Raw genomic sequence first — 17,649 nt, forward strand, 5'->3', positions numbered from 1 at the left:
AATTTTCTTGGATCATTGTATTGCTGAGAATAGCTAAGTCATTCATAATTGAACATCATACAGGATTGCTATTACTATGTACAATGTTTTCGTGGTTCTTCTTATTTCACTTTGTATCAGTTAATGTAGGTCTTTCCAGGGTTTTCTGAGAGCATCCTGCTCATCCTTTCTTATAGAACAAGAATATTCCATCATAATCATATACCACATCTTGTTAGCTGTTCCGCAATTGTTCCACCAACAGTGAATTAGTGTCTCAGTTTTCCTATCTCCCCTCCAACATTTGTCATTTTACTTTTCCGTCAAATTAACCAACCTGATAGGTATGGGATGGTAACTCAGAATTATTTTAATATGCATTTTTCCATTCAATAGTGACTTAGAACATTTTCATATGACAATAGATAGTTTCGTTAATTTTGTCTGAAAACTGCCTATTCATGCCACTTGACCATTTATCAGGTGGGGAATGGTTTTTATTTTTATGAATTTAACTCAGTTATCTATATATTTGAGAAATGAAACCTTTTTCAGAGAAACTTGCTGTATTTTTCACAGTTATGATTACTATGTTTCCCTCCATTCTATTTTCCCTTTCCTTTCACTCTGTCTATTCTCAAAAGTGTTTTGCTTTTGATTGCTACTTCCCCAATATGCCCTCCCTGCCACCCCCTCCCTTATTTTCTTCCTTCCTACTTTCCTGTAGAATAAGATAGATTTCTATAGCCAGCTGTGTGCATATATTATTCCCTCTGTGAGCCAGTTCTGCTGGGAGTAAGTTCAAGCACTTCCTCATCTTTTCCTCTGCTGTAAAAGCTTTTTTGTGTTTGTTTAATGTGAGATAATTTACTCTATTGTACCTTTTCCTTTCCCCTTCTCCCAGTGCATTCCTTTTTCTTAACCCTTAGTTTTATTTTTTTAGGTATCATCCCACCATATTCAACTCACACATGTGCTCTCTCTCTATGTATACTCTTTCAAAATGGTCTAATAATAAGTTCTTAGTTACAAGTATCACTTTCCTATGTAGGAATGCAAACAGTCTAACCTTATTGGATCCCTTATGATTTCTCTTTCCTGTCTACCTTTTTATGTTTCTCTTGAATCTTGTATTTGAAAGTCAAATTTTCTATTCAGCTCTGGTCTTTTCATCAGGAATGCTTGAAAAGCCTCTCTTTCATTAAATGTCCATTTCCCCCCCGAAGTATTATACTCAGTTTTAATGGGTAGGTAATTCCTTGTTGTAATCCTTACCTTCTTTGCCCTCTGGAGTATCATATTTCAAGCCCTCTAATCCATTAATGTAGAAGCTGCTAATTTTGTGTTACCCTGACTGTAGAGCCATAATATTTGAATTATTCTTTCTGGTTGCTTGCAATATTTTATCCTTGACCTCAGATTCTTTCAGGTAGTCCAATAATTTTTAAATTATCTCTCCTTGATTTATTTTCTAGATCTAGATGAGATGTTTCCCATTTTCTTCCATTTTTTTCATTCTTTTGATTTTGTTTTATTGTTTCTTGATGTCTGATGGAGTCATTTAATTCCATTTGCCCAATTCTACTTTTTAAGGAATTATTTCCTTCAATGAGCTTTTGTACCTCCTTTTCCATTTGGCCAATTTTACTTTTTAAGGAATTTTTCTCTTGATTGATTTGGCCTATTCTATTTTTTAAAAGTGTTATTTTCTTCAGTATTTTTTTTGCCTCCTTTACCAAGCTGTTGACTCTTTTTACATATTTTTTTGCATCAGTCTCATTTGTTTTCCTAATTTTTCCTCTACTTCTGTTGTTTACTTTTTAAAATCCTTTTTGGTCTCTTCCAGGAATTCTTTTTGGGACTGAGACCAATTCACAATTTTCTTTGAAGCTTGGATAAATCAGTTTTGACTTTGTTGTCTTCTTCTGATTTTTTTTTTTTATCTTCCCTGTCACAATAGTAACTTTCTACTTTCAGGTTCTTTTTGTTGTTGTTGTTTGCTCATTTTCCTAGTCTATTTCTTGATTTTTAGCTTTATGCTAAAGTTGGGCTTTGCTTCCAGGTTGAAGGGGCACTGTCCCATGTCTTATTTTTTATTTTTTTTTTTTTTTTGCAGCTGTTTTCAGAGCTAGTTCTGGGGGTCTGTAAGTTTTCAGTAATTTCAGAAAGGTGGTATGATTTAAGGAGAGCTGTGTTTTCTACTCACCTGGCCTGTGCTCTGGTATGTGTATGACCACAAGTACTCTTTTCTGCCATGAAACTGTGACCAGGATCCTCACTCCTTTGCACTCTCTTGAACTCCCTTGCACTCCCTTGCACTCCTTGAAAGTTGTGGTATGCTAGTGCTCCTCCTCACCCTGGGATTGTGAACCCAGGACCATGATGAAGGACTCTGACCCAGACCCGTGTATGGGCAATGCAACAGAGTCCTGCCAGCCAAAGGGCCCCTATAATCTCCTTCTGACAAGTTACCTGACACCCTTACCATCTGTGAGCTGAGCGTTCTGGAAGCTGCTGCTGCAGATTCAGTTACCTCTAAGGCCTGCTGCTGGCTTGCTGGGGCATTACCTTTGCTGGATTGTGCTCTATTCTCATCTCAGTGCGACAGTTCTTTCCTGACAACCTTCTTAGTTGCATTGGACTGGAAAATTGTTTCACTCCATCCTCTTGTAGGCTCTGCCACTTCAGAATTCTTTTTGATGTTTTATTTAAAGTTATTTGGAGGAGAATTCAGGAGAGCTCAGGTGAGTCCCTGCCTTTTCCTTGCCATCTTGGTTCTGACTATTGGATTGAATTTGTACAGTTTCAGCTATTATTAAAATGCATGAAGAGGGATGTTATCAAGTATTATATCCAATAGGAACTCCCATTACTGCATTTTAGGGTTCAAAGAAGAAAAGGACAGATATTATTGTCGTATCCCATTGGAAATGGTGACATCTATTGCTTTTTAGGAATAGTAAGGAAGAGGTGGATTCAAGAAATACTACTGGGGCAGGATCAGTAGTATTGGTAACCGATTAGGAGAGGCAAAGATAGCTTCAGCAACGAGAAAAGGTAATGAGTGAATTGTGGCACCAAGGACAAAGACATAGTGAAATTAAAAGTAAGAGCAGGCTTTGGTTTGCAATGACTTTCCCTCTCAAAACTTACATAGATCTCTGCTTAGCAACTTTTTAATGTGGTGGACTCCAGATCTGAGGCTCATCCTCTTGGAGAAGTATTGTGTGGCATGATCTTCTAGTTTGCAAACAACCAATCAGAGGACAGAAAGATGGATAGCATTCCACTGTACTAGCTTAACAATCATGGGTACTTGATTCCAATACAACCACACTTATTCTTCACCTGTTACTGGCCCAACACTCTCCCAACTCTGCTCTTTCTAAAACTGGATAAAATCCCAACCTCTCCCTTTTTGCATCTGGCACTGGCTCCTCAGAATAGTGTTGACATTATCTCAAGCGCAGATGTGGATCAGGACAACTGGAAATGGCCCAGGATGAAGTGGGGGACTTTGGCCTTTTCAAGCTGAGGCCTTTAATAGGTCTCAGTTTGACTAGGGCAATGTCCATTCAATGATTAAGGCTAGGTAAGAAATGAGGCAGACAATGGCCTCTTTACCTAGTAAAAAAAAAAGCCATCTGGGAGGGAAAGAACTTTACAGTTTCTGGCCAAAACAGAAACAATTGCTATTTACATTCACTCTAAGCCAATTAAGGCCCCCAAAAAATGAAAAAAAAAAAAACCCAACAACAAGCAGGCTAGGGCATGGCCTGGGACTTATGTTGGGTAATCAATGAGAGTGAGAATGATTTGGCTTTAAGGCAGGGTCCTTTAAAAAAAAAGATTTCAGCAAACAAAATGTACATTCTTTTGGGCAGAGTACCCACAGGTAAGGGTATGATTCCCTATGTGGACAGAGGAAAAAAGAGAAAGAAAGAGAGACAGACAGACAGAGAGAGAGAGAGAGAGAGAGAAGAGAGAGAGAGAGAGAGAGAGAAACGAGAGAGAGAGAGAGAGAAAGAGAGAGAGAGAGAGAGAGAGAAGAGAGAGAGAGAGAGGAAAGAAGGAAGGAAAGAAGAAAGGAAGGAAGGAAGGAAGGAAGGAAGGAAGGAAGGAAGGAAGGAAGGAAGGAAGGAAGGAAGAGAGAAAGGGAAAGAAAGTGGCAATTAGTCTAGGTCTGACCAAATGTTGACTTTTATGGGTTTTCCTTTGTTTTCCTTCCTGGTGTAAGACAAAGTAATTCTCAGAAAGTTGGAAATTGCTTGTGTTCTGTGACTCCTTTGCAATCATCATGTCCATTTTTATTGAATTTTCTCAGCTGCCACAGACTACTGTGCTTAGCATGGAGGAGAGTTACAAGGGAAATTAGACTCACAGAATCCTTGGTGAAAACATTGGGAAAAAAATACTTATATTTATGTACACACACACACACACACACACACACACACACGTGTGTATATATATACATATATGCATGCGTATATGCATACATATATTTATACATACATACATACATACGTACATAAACACATGGGAAGCATTTTGATGTAGTAGAAAGAACAGTGGACGTGGAATCAATAAACTCTAGGGGTTCCTTATTTCTTCCAAAATCAAGTATAGCCTATTCAGTTTAGCCTATAAAGCCCTTCACAACCTGGCCCTAATCTATCTTTCCAACCTTATTATTCATGACTTCATTTCCTTTATGGTCTAGCCAAAATGGCCTTCTTGCTTTTCCTCACTGATGACTCTTCATCTCTCTTCTCCACCCTTTGCAGTGACTGTATGCCACCCTTAAAATGCCCTCTCTCTTTATCTTCAAAACTCAAATACCTTCTATAAAAAAGTTTTTCAGACTGCTTCCTCAGATCCTAATGCCCCTCAACTTTATTTGTATTTTGTACAGACATATAGGTACTGTTTTATTTCCCCTATTAGAATATAATTTCCTTGAGGTAAAGGACTGTTTCATTTTTATTCTTGTTTTAAATATTTCTAATTGTTACTTGTCCTTTGTTTTTGAAGAGGACCAGTGACTTTATGGGGTGATGTCTTAACTTGTGCATGAATTAGATTTAAGTGAGGCAGAGTTGCACAAAGTCTTCAGCCTCACTAACTCATTAAGTTAAGTGATAAGACGAATGTTAAGACAATTGAAGATGGCTCCGGATGCAGTGGATGACCTCGGCATCTTTGATGTCTGTCCAGTCTCTAAACACTTCACAGCATCTGCTTCTGCTGCCTTCGTGGCCGGTGGAACAAACTATTCTCATCCATCCATTTCACTAGGGGACATCTTTGCATGCTTGGGGTAGATATCCCTCTACCTCACTGACAGGTCTGAGGCTTGTCGGTTACCTTCAATCTGGTTTAGCCCATCTGCTGAGATATACATGCCTGGCAAATAGTAGAAACATAGCAAATGCTTGCTGATCAATAACAAATGATTGATTGCTCTGTATGGGTGAGCAGAGAGTATGTAGGTAGGCATTTCATACGACAGTGTAGTTTACCACTCATCTATATCTTAATAAATAGTTCATTAGCTGGTGCCAGTGTTTTGGCAGCAGGCTTCTCTGAACTAGCTAGGCTAGTCCTCTGAATAACAGACATATAGTCCATATCAGAACCCATAACTAAAGCCTATTGGACTTGATAAGACTCACATAGATAAGAGAATCCAACTCTTGCACATACTCATGTCATAACAAAACATTGCACTTGAACATTGTCTCTTTTCTTTTCCCTCCTTTTCCTCTCTTCCTCTTCTTCTCTGTCCCACCATTTACCTCTGTTTATCTATGACTCTTTTTCTCTGTCTCTCCCTCTCTCCTCACTCCCCCCCTTCTTATTCTTATATACACACATATTTCCTTGAAGCTGAGGAAGGCATGACTCATGGTCAGAATCAACTACATAAGCAATAACAATAATAGTGATCTTCTCATACATAATACACATTTCCAGAGATAGGAAAGATACAGAGGAGAGGTAGGAGAAGGCATTAAAGTGGGATATAGTGCCTCACATGGCGTAAACATTTAACAAAGGTTTGTTGACTAACTTAATGACTGATTTGAGCCAGGTGAAGCTAGTTTGGGAAAACTCCTTGGAGCCAATGAAACATTAGCAGAGTTTTGAAATAGTGCTAAGGCAATTTTTGGCAGGAAAACATGAAAAAAATCTCTAGGTTCAGGGGATGACATGTTCAGCAATTTAGAGACATTTCCTTACTTCAAGTAGGATTGCATTTTAATGACAAAGGTGCACACTTTTTAGAGTAAAGATGTTGATATAAATATAGACCTATCTGTATATGATGGTGAACTGAGTCATTTATCAAAGGCTAGTATAAAGTGGTCTTGTCTTATGAGAACATTTTTTTAGAATCACAGAGTCACCCACTCTGCACCCATCTCAAAATATAATCTGAAATTCATCTCTTCAATTTGTAGTCTATACTCCCAAGAAAAGAAGTATTTTAGAAAAATTCTTGGTTTATATTAGGTTCCCTTTGGCTAAACAGAACCTCTTGATCCTGAAAGAAAGTTAAATGATTGTGTCTCATAAGAATATTCTCTTCACAATGGTCAGATCAGATAAAAGAATTATCTTATGGAAATAGAAAGCTCAGCTAGCTGCATGGGTTATCTTAATATCTACATTATACAGTGGTAATGGCAAAAATGGTAGGAAAACATATACAAACAAATACCAGACACAATTTTCTTAATGAAGGGGAAGTAGCCTTAAGCATCATTTAAGGTGATCCGACAGAAGCTCCATGGGAACATGAAGAATTATGTTTTTGTTTTGATGTTTACATCCCCATGACAGCAAATGCTAGAACATATAGGCAAAGGTGTTAAAAAAAAATACCAAGTAGCCCTGCCTGCTAGAACTGGTTTCCTGAAAATATTCAAATGTCTACCACAGGCACTGGTAAAACTAGTATGATTTTATTGAGACGGGGAACTTGCATGTGCAGAATCTCCCTCTGCTAATACATGTTGATTCTTTCTCTGAAACTTATAATCTTAGAGGAATACCTAGAGCAGTGAGTTTTTAATTAAAAAAAAAAATTCAGGCTTCCCGAAGCCAAGATGGTGGAGTAAAAAGGTAGTCACTCTCACTCTCCCTTATCAACCTCTGAAAACCCAGAAAATATCACCCCAGAAAAAAACACTGGAACACCTGAACTAGAAGAAAGATGGGGAGCAGCAGTGCAGCAGCCCAGCAAATGGGACTCCCAGTGCCTCAGCAAAAATAAGGGAAGAATTACTACAAAAGGCCCCAGGCAGATAAGCACCCTGCAGCATTCATCTGAAAAAGGCTGAAGAAAGCAACCTAAAGTCTTCCTAAAGTCCGAGCTTTGCTGATTCCAACACAATACCAGGTAAGCTTTCTGAACTTCCAACTGTCAATCAGGAAGAGATCCTGAGGTCCAGGTGGTAGAGCAGGCAAACACCAACACCTGGACCTCCGAGTGCCTCAGTGAGGGTGGGGGAACCAGTGGAAACCAGCTCATAAAGCCACCAGGTGCCTCATCACTCCACTGCAAAGGAATCTCCCAATGTATTAGCAGAAATGAGGGAGACAGCACTGCAAGGGGCCCCAGGAAGATAAACACCCTGCAGCACCCATCTAAAAGGAGTTCCAGCCTTGCTGATTCCAGCCCAACATGAGGTAAGCTGAACAGAACTCTACAGCCTCCAATTGCCAACATAAGAGGCCCCAGCACACAAAGCCAGTGACCAAGACCTAGGCTCCCAACACAAGAAGCTTGGGTCAGTGCCCTCTGTTCCCCAGCAGAAGAGCTCAATCTCTTTAAAGGCCAGGGAATAAAGAAACACCATGAGTAAAAAGAAACCTACCATAGATTCATATTATGAGAAGAGTGAAGATCAAGACAGAAATTCTGAAGGGGACAACATTGTCAACAAACCCACATCTGCAACATCAAAAGGGAATATGAACTGGTCCGAAGCCCAAAAAGCCTTCTTAGAATAGCTCAAGGAGGATTTTAATAGTCAAATGAGAGAGGTAAATGAGTCCTTCAAAAATATAATTAGCCAATTGGAAAAAAAAATACACTGAAGAAAACAAGTCCCTAAAAAACACAATTGGCAAACTGGAAAAAAAGTACACTGAAGAAAACAACTCCCTTAAAAATACAATTGGCCAATTGAAGAAGAAAGTACAAAAACTAACAGAAGAAAACAATCTGTTAAAAACTAGAATTAGACAAATGGAAACTAAAGACTCTATGAGAGAGCAAGAATCAGTCAAACAGAAACAAAAAAATGAAAAAAAATGGATGAAAACATAAAATACCTCATCGGTAAAACAACCGACCTGGAAAACCGATCCAGAAGAGACAATTTAAAAATCATTGGACTACCTGAAAATCATGATGAAAAAAAGAGCCTGGACAGTATTTTTCGGGAAATCATAAGGGAAAACTGCCCTGAAGTCCTAGAACCAGAAGATAAAATAACCACAGAAAGAATACACCACTCACCACCTGAAAGAGATCCAAAATTGACAACACCAAGGAACATAATAGCAAAATTCCAAAATTACTCTCGATGAAAGAGAAGGTGCTGCAAATATCATGGAACCACAATCAGTATTACACAGGACCTTGCAGCTTCTACATTAAAAGAACACAGGGCATGTAAGGCAAAGGAGTTTGGATTGCAGCCAAGGAGCAACTACCCTGCAAAAATGAGCATGATTCTTCAAGAGACTTCCAAACCTTCCTCATAAAAAGACCAGAGCTCAACAAAAAATTTGGTCTTCAAGTACAAGATTCAAGAAAGACATAAAAAGATAAATGGGACAGAAAGATACAAAATGTTGTTAATAAGGGTAGACTGTTTACATCCTACAAGGGAAGATGACACTTGTAACTCTTGAGAACTGTATTGTTATTACACTATGTTAAAGGAGTATACATGAAGGGGGTGGATGTTAGTTCACTTTGATGTAATGATAAAAAAAAATCTAATCAAGTGGGTTAAATAGATCCATGTAAGTGGATTAGTCTGATATTAGAAAATGTCCTGAGAAAGGAGGAGGCAGACAAGGGTAAATTACATTACAGGAAAAGACAGAAAATCCTATTACAGCAGAGGGAAAGAAGGGAGGGGGGTGAGCATTATTTGAACCTTGCTCTCATCAGATTTGGCTCAAAAAAAGAATAACATAGTCAGTTAGGTATGGAAATCTAACTTGCCCTATGGACAGTAGGAGAGAAAAGGGGAAAGAAAAGGGAGGGGGGATAGAAGGGAGGGAATAAGCGGTGGGGAAGAGGGAGGAGGGGGATAATAGAAGGGAGGAGAGACTGAAGGAGGCGGTGGTCAAAAGCAAAGTATTGGTGCGGGGGGAAGGGAGAGAGAAGAAAGAAAAGCATACGGGGGGGGGAAAGGATGGAGAAAAAGACACAGATAGTAATCATAACTGTGAAAGTTGAATCATTATCTTTTTTTTCTCTTCTGTTGAGTTTTGTTTCCTCTTTCTGATGGTTCCTCCTATTGCTTTTAATTTTTATTTGCAACTTCACTAATTAGAAAATATGTTTAATAGGAATGCAAATGTATAGCCTATATCACATTGTGCACCATCTTGGGGAGGGTGGTGGGGAGGAAAGGGGAGAAAAATTTTAAACTCAAAAGCATATGGAAGTGATTGTTGATAAATCAAAATGAATCAATAAAATATGCAAAAAATAAAAATAATTCACATTTTCAATTAACAGCTATTTATTTTCTTTCCTTCTCCCCCACCACTGGGGGGGGTGGACAAAAAACAAAACCTGTGTAACAAATATGTGTAGTCAAGAAAACATATCCAAACAATGCATCTCATTCTGCATCTTGAGTCCTATATCATTCCACTAGGAGGCAAAAATCATCATTGATCTCCTGGAATTGTGGTTTGTTATATCACTGAAGAATGACTGAATAAGTTATGTTCCATGAATGTCACACAATAATACTGTGTCATAAGAAATTACAACAAAAGGGATGATTTCAGAGAAACCTGGGAGAACTTGTATAAAATGATGCAGTGTGAAGTGAATAAAGTGGGAGAAAAATGTATACAAAGGGAACAACCTTTTAAAGATGAACAACCTTGAAAGACCTAAGAACATTGAGAGTTTAAATAGCTTGTATAGGGTCACACAATCAGTATATGTCAGAGGTAGGGCTTGAACTCAGGTCTTCCTGGCTCCAAGGTTGGCTCTCTACCTTGCATATCACTATACTATAGGAAAGAGAATTTTCCTGATGAAAGTCTCTTGATATTCTCCTAACATTATATCATACACAGGTACACATGTGTAAATAATGTCTATGATATAGATGCACATGTCATACATGTGTATACCATATAGTTATATGTTATAAACATGAGTATGTATACATGTTTGTGTATGTATATATGTGTGCGTATATATCAATACCTAATGAGGTCTTCACTTTAGTTTCCATTCATTTATTTATTTAATTTTTTCTAGGATGGATGTTACAAACAGTATGATATAGAAATCTTTTCTTTGGGTAAACATGGCTTCTTGGTTCTGAAAAAGTTACATGATTGTATCTCGTAAAAATATTCTCTCCACAATGGTCAGATCAGGCTTGTAAAGAGGTATCTTATTGAAAAAGAAAGCTTGGCTAGCTGCGTGGGTTAATGTGATAATATCTGTAGCTATTCTCAAAATACATTTCAACTTGAACTCCCAGACATTATTTGAAGTTTTAGTGTTTTTGCCAGCCCTTTCTGTTTGGTTTCGTATGATATTGTATTTTGAGGAATGTGTAGCCATTATACTGTCTCTTTTGGTCTGTGAAATATGTTTCCTCCCTGCTTGCCACAATTAATATTATATTGCTTTATTTCCTCTGTCTGAAGGACACATTATTTTTAAGATTATTTATTGTTCAGCTATGTCCTCTGTGTGATTCCTTCCCCCGATGAGGTTACCCTGAATATTGTCCTCCAGACATGCAGTAAAGCTCAGTAGCTGAGAAAATAACAGTGTAGTTAACCTCCTTAACACTGAAAATAAATTAGCACTAATCAGATAGGTACTGGGGTAGCAATTGCTTTGACATAATGAAATGCGCTAACTGAAGGGAATGGTTGCCAGTGTCATTGTGCTGTACTCCTAGGGTCCCATGTGGGTCTGACATGGTCCAATACCTAGTGAGCCAGTGATTCCTGCTTTCTTAATGCAAAGTCTGTACCACCCTGGATTGGAGCCCAGCCAATTGAGAGTTATACTCACCCACTTCTGCCATCACTGTTGATGGAAAATGGTGCCTCCGTTATTAATTTATGTCTACACGGATCAAATAATTCTTCTCTTCCCATTTCATTGACAAGATATCATGACAGCTTCATGGTGGATCTAAATGCCCAGACTAGAGTGAGCTCTGCTCCACTGTAAAGTATTTTGTCAAGGTATTTAAATAATGTACTTGGAAGAAAATAGGCCACAGGAGGTCTTGGGGAGAGGGAAGATGGAGAAAATAATAGTGAGCTCAAAGGTGGGGATAAATGAATGCTCTAAATGAAACTGCACTGGGTCACAGCTGGGCAGCTACTAAAATGTGTTTTATGTTTTCATTTGTTAATTGAACATTTAATGAATACAGCAGTAATTAATATTTTCACTGGCTATTAATTTGAGAATTATTTCCCCTGTAAGCCATGTAAAAATATGATATATGAGGTGTGACTAAGTTAGAGAGACTCTGTAAATTTATTTCGGCTTCTTTCATTGATATATAACTAACTACGTTAGTCTTTTGCCTCATTATTATAGAGATTGTGAAAATTGTTGTTGTTTGATACACTGTTCTCCAATTGTTATTGCGTGTCATCTTTTGGGCTATAGTAGACCAGAAGGGAAGAAATTATTTTCTTATTTAATGTTTCCAGCAAACTGTGATAGTGAGCAATCAGATGCTTATAACAGGTTCTCCTCTGAAGTGTCTTCTCCCGTGGCATGTGGAGTCTTCCAGGTTTCCTTCTTCACCCAGCTGCCAAAACATCTGGTTCAGTTTTGGAGAAATATTTATAGTGATTTTCCATCAGGATTTAATTACTGCCACTGGAACATTAATGGGTGCCATACTAGTCTAATAGATTTTATCTCTACTCCCTTATATCTATGAAGTGCAACTGACAAATAGGAGCCCTGTTCTGCAGTGACTTTAATAAAACAATAGCTAGAGAGTGAAGGGCCATGTCATGAGGGAGTTCAAATGATGGGCAAACCTCAGATTTGGAGGACTGGGGTCCTAACTTGTAAAGACTAATGTGCATCCTAAAGAAATGTTAATTTATGGCATTGAGACAGAAACCCACCAAATTATCAAGTAGACATATTTCACAAAGTAAAACATAGATTTATATCAACCACAGAATGACTGAGATAACCCGAAGATGTCATATCTTGGCTCTAGTTTCTCTCTATAACCCAAGAATTTTTTGAGGCCTTTTTAAAACAATTGATCATGAAGCAGTACATATTGCTGCTGCTATCACTGCTGTGAATTCACAGCCTTTCTGGTTTGGCAGGACCTGAGAGAGTTTTTGCACTCCACTGCCATTGACTTTGGAAAACCACAATGCTGAAGCATTGGAGTAAGATTTTATGAAGGCAAGATTTTAACCCAGAGAATCTTTTGCCTTCACTGCCCCAAATTTTTCAGTTAATTTTATTGCACTTCTTGAAACTTGACCATTTATTTCCTTTGGATGGACAACAACGCTTTTTTTTAAAAAATGTGAACATTCTAAGACTCCTGCAATTCTGGCAGGGGCCATCAGTAGCTTACACCTTAGCATGAATTAGTTCTTTCTAATTATTTTCTCCCAAACATTAGACAGGATCACTAAATTGAGAGAGTGAACTTATTAATGAAAGATGGAACAATTATTTGGAAATATGACATAGCTTCCAAGAGAAATCCAGATGGGGTGTTATAGTGGAGACTCAGACCAGGGGAAACAGCATCATGAGAAAATTGGACATCTGCATGGGAGGAGAAATGAAGGGAGAACCCACAGATGTAAGAGAGAATCAAAAAAGTGGGTGAACGGTATTTAATAGAGCTTTTGCCTATATCCTGAACTAGTGAAAGGCCAACCCTGTACATCCTTAAAATGGATACTTACTTGGATATCTTGATACCAACTATCCATACTATAAATCCATTCCAGAGGAGTCAATTTCTATAATATAACCCTTCATTCTAGGTAAATTTGTTTTAAAGTCTTCTTTGGGATTTTCCTGTCATTCAATATCTCTGTGACTTACAGATGACACTAATGAAACTACCCAAAATACCAGAGAGGAGATGGGAAATCTGTTAACATCATAGTCATAGGGAGACTTGATAACTATATGCTCTTCTGCTTTCTTGGGGAGTGACCTTTGATTTGTTTTGGGAGCTTAATTACACACCAACACTGTGCTCTGTCAGGCAGCCCACTGAAGAACTTATTGGCCTTTACTGATTCCATTTTCTACATAGCACAGCTAATGTAATTCAATTAATTGGCCTTCCTGGCCATGTTCCTGTTTTCCAACTGACTTTTTCAAGACATTATTCCAAACCCTGGGCTTCTGATTGGGGAATATTCAGCATGTCTAGATTGAAACTTACCATTTTTCTCCCTAGCCCTCTATGTGCCATGTCACTAGACGAGAACTCCCCCCCTTTTCTCTTTTTCCCCTCCCTCTTCCCCTAGTTTTCTAACTCTGGCTCTGAAAATATTAATCAAATTTTCATTATCAAAACGATGTTCCCTGGCCACCACTCCTCTCTAAGTATGTTTTCTTCTATTAGAATGTAGACTTCTTGAGGGCAGTGATTATATAGCTGACTTAAATTTGTATTCCCAGCACTGAGCGTAGTGCCTGGGAACCACTCAATCAATAAACATTTATTAAGTGCTTACTAATATGCCAGGCACTGGAGATATGAAAACAGAGAATGAAATAAGTGCTTAATGACTGCTCGTTTATTTATTCATTCACCTAATGATCACTTTCAAGTCAGCCTGTTGGCAGACAACTTTTGGTGTGTATGGATAGGGTTTTCCTTAGTGTAGGCTATTTTGAGCTCTTGCCTTCATGGCTGTTGACCACTCATTAGTTAATCATTATAATGATAATAATAGCTTACACATGTAGTTTACACTTCATTTTTAACAAAGGGCTTTCACCTCAATCACATATTATTACCCTTATCTAACACATTAGGAAACTGAGTTCAGAGAAGTAAAATGACGTCACAAGCTCCCGAGTAGTTAAAACTTAACTGTTTGTAGTAGCGACGGACTAAGAGAAAAGTGAGTGTCAATTGCTTAGCAAATTGACTGAACAAATTGTGGTGTATGGATGTGAGAGAATAATGTAGTAAGGAACGAGGAATTCTAAGAAGTCAGAGATTTCTTAGAGAGGCCTATATGAGATGATCCCATGTAAAATAAGCAGAACCTGGGAGAACAACCCACAAAGTACTCACAATGATGTGAGGAAGTCACTCCTAAAAAACAATAGAATCCTGATAAATAATTGTTTACCTGTTTCAGCTTCAGAGGACAGACAGCAAAGTATGCATACTCTTCTTTGCAAAGACATGATGCACTAAAGTCTTGAAATATATCCTACATTGTTAGATATGGTCAATGTGTGCATTGGTTTTCCTTCTTGGAGCCTCTTTATTATAAATGCAGGATCTACTGGTGCTTACGAGGGTTGGCATGAGGGTAGGAGAGAACACACTGGGAAGTGACCACCATGCTTTCTGTACTCTGGCCATCCCTCTCCTCCTTCCTCCAGAAGATGGACTCTTTCTTAGGATGCTTACTCTGACAGGTGAATCTTTGTCTTACCTTTTCTGGAACCAAGGCCACTTCTCATTTTCAAATCAAGCCATCTTCCTTTTATTCTCCTTTCCAAATCTATGTGTTTTTTATGCAAATTTTTAGTATGCAAATTTATTGAAGGCACAGACTATGCTTACTTACTTTGCATTAGTTTATCCAGTATTTTGCATGGTGCCTGGCATGTAGTTAATACTCAATAAATGCTTTTATATTAGGGAAAGGAAGGAAGGAAGGAAGGAAGGAAGGAAGGAAGGAAGGAAGGAAGGAAGGAAGGAAGGAAGGAAGGAAGGAAGGAAGGAAGGAAGAAAAAGAGAGAAGAAAGAAAGGAGAAAGGAAGAAAAAAGAGAGAGAAATAACAAACAAAAGAAAGAAAGAATGAAAGAAAGGAGGAAAGGAAAAAGGGAAAGAAGGGAGTTATCAAAGTTTTAAAAAAATACTGACAAAGCTGAGCCAGGTCTTCTAAATCCCAAGTAGAGTAATCTTTTTACTTCATAATGCTTCTCTATGCAAAAATATGATTTTTGTGTATTTTTCATGTGTGTCTGATGAAAATATATAGTCACCATCATACAAAAACTCATATATTATCATTTCAAGGACCTAGAATCATCTAATTAGATTATATGAATTGAAAAAGACTTTAGAAATCACTTATTCCTCCCCTTACCTGAAGCATCCTTGACATATGGTCATCTTGTGATAAAATTCATAGTGTTTGAATTGGTAGCATAACTTTAAAGTCTGAAAACATATGCTAATGACAATTTCCAAATCTCTTATTCAGTTTACGGATATGGTTACACAAAGTTTAATAAGTCTTAACCTGCTACAGAACCCTGATTCAATTGGTGGCATATGAGTAATGGACATCATTAATTCTTCCATAACCACTCAATACTATAATCATTATATTGTTATTCTAATTAATAACTAAAACTAATTTTAGAAATTTACTCAGGAGACAGCACAGAACAGTGTAAAGAGTGCTGGATTTGGATTCCTATAACAATGAGGAAAACACTTCACTTATCTGAACCTTGATTTTCCTCATCTGTAAAATGACAGGGTTGGACAAGCTATGATTTAAATTTTTTTTTCATCTCAAGACCCCTTTACACTCTTAAAAAAATATTGAAGACCATTAAGAGCTCTTTATGAGGATGTTATTTACTAATATTTACTGTAATTGTTAAAACTGATACAATTTTAAAATATTTATTTACTAATTCATTAAAAATAACAATGAACCTGCCACATGCTAATATAAGTACCATTTTTATGAAAAGTAGCTACTTTCCAAAACAAAACAAAATTGCAAAGTTTTTCATTGTTTTATATATTTCTTCAAATGTCTTTAATATCTGGCTTAATAAAAGACAGCTGGATTCTCATATCTGCTTCTGCATTCAATCTGTTGTGATATGTTGTTTTCATTGAAGCATATGAAGAAAATCTGGCTTCACACAGATATGTAGTTGGAAAAGGGAGAATAATCTTAATAGGCAATAATGTTTTATATTATTATGAAAATAATTTTGACCTTGCAGATACTCTGAGATGGGGGTACCCAAGGGTACTTAAACCACATTTGAGAACCACAGCTCTATAAGAACTAGATGTACTTCCTAATTTTAAATATATGAAACTATAAATTAATTTTATTGAATATCTGATAGAGTTCTGGCCTTAGTGAAGGCATAAAACTCTTAGGAAATAGAGAGTAGAAATCTTCATTGTTTTCTCCTGCTAGTCCCCCACATGTTTTGTGTTGCAAACACAATAGCACCAAGATAAATTCACTCAGAAGGGACAATTTTGTTGAATTCAGAATATAGGACAGTGTAGAATTGAAGTGGTTCACTAGAGTGTTAAGATTGGGAAGCAAAGCCAGTGTAGCCAATGCAGGACTGATGGCTTGGGGAAGTAGTGAGGATTGGATGGAAGTCATAAAGAGGACAAAGGACAGTATTAGGAATCATAAGGCATGGGGAAAGAGGGAAAGACTTAAAATATTATAATTAGGTAAGGAATTAGGGACAGAGATTATTTGTGTGTGATGGTAAATCAAAAGTATGATCATCTCTGTGTAGCTTAGGTTGAATGGAGGTCATGGGAATGGAATGGATTGAGGGAGTGGGAAGTTACAGGATTTTAAGGGGTTTTCTTGTGAGTGCTGAAGTTGAAATTATAGGTTGGGGTGAGAAAAGAAAAGACTGTGAGTCAGGCACTAAATTCCTAGAGAGAGAGGAGTCTTGAGGGGGTCAGGTAGGTACCTTTCACCAGAATCAGAACTGGGTAATAAATTTGATCTGAATGTTATAATAGGGATCAAAGAAACTTCTGACTTCCCCTAAATGATTGGTGATTTGAAGGTATGAAAGAAAGCGTAGCCATTCCTGAAAAGAATGTCCAAGGAAACAGCATAGTGAAGGAGTCAGGTCTTAGCAAGTGCCAGAAGATGGCTATAACAAGAAAGGAAAAGAGCCTTTTGGGTTTAAGAGCATAAGGTAAAAGGGACAAGAAGATATGGAGTGGAACACTGAGGAGCCAGAGTTAAAGTAAATGGGACTAAGGGAGCAGACATCTGGGGCTGGGGAATAGGGCATGTTCATTGGTTGTCAGGAGTTCAGAATCACTGAGATGCTGAGGAATAGATCAAGGCAGAGTACTAGTGGATAGAGAGATTGGTTAAGGATGTGGGTCCAAAGTTGTCCCTCAAGATATGACTTTGGATCTGAGGTGGTATTG

The 17,649-nt window shown here is 37.7% G+C and overlaps 1 pseudogene; it reads right to left on the reverse strand.

Moving 5' to 3' along the window:
* Positions 1 to 17,649, reverse strand: part of LOC110219446 (leucine-rich repeat neuronal protein 1-like) — a 39,591-nt pseudogene that overhangs the window by 2,917 nt on the left and 19,025 nt on the right.

The sequence above is a fragment of the Phascolarctos cinereus genome, unplaced genomic scaffold (assembly GCF_003287225.1).
Source record: "Phascolarctos cinereus isolate Bilbo 61053 unplaced genomic scaffold, phaCin_HiC Scaffold_7;HRSCAF=346, whole genome shotgun sequence".
Taxonomy (NCBI): domain Eukaryota; kingdom Metazoa; phylum Chordata; class Mammalia; order Diprotodontia; family Phascolarctidae; genus Phascolarctos; species Phascolarctos cinereus.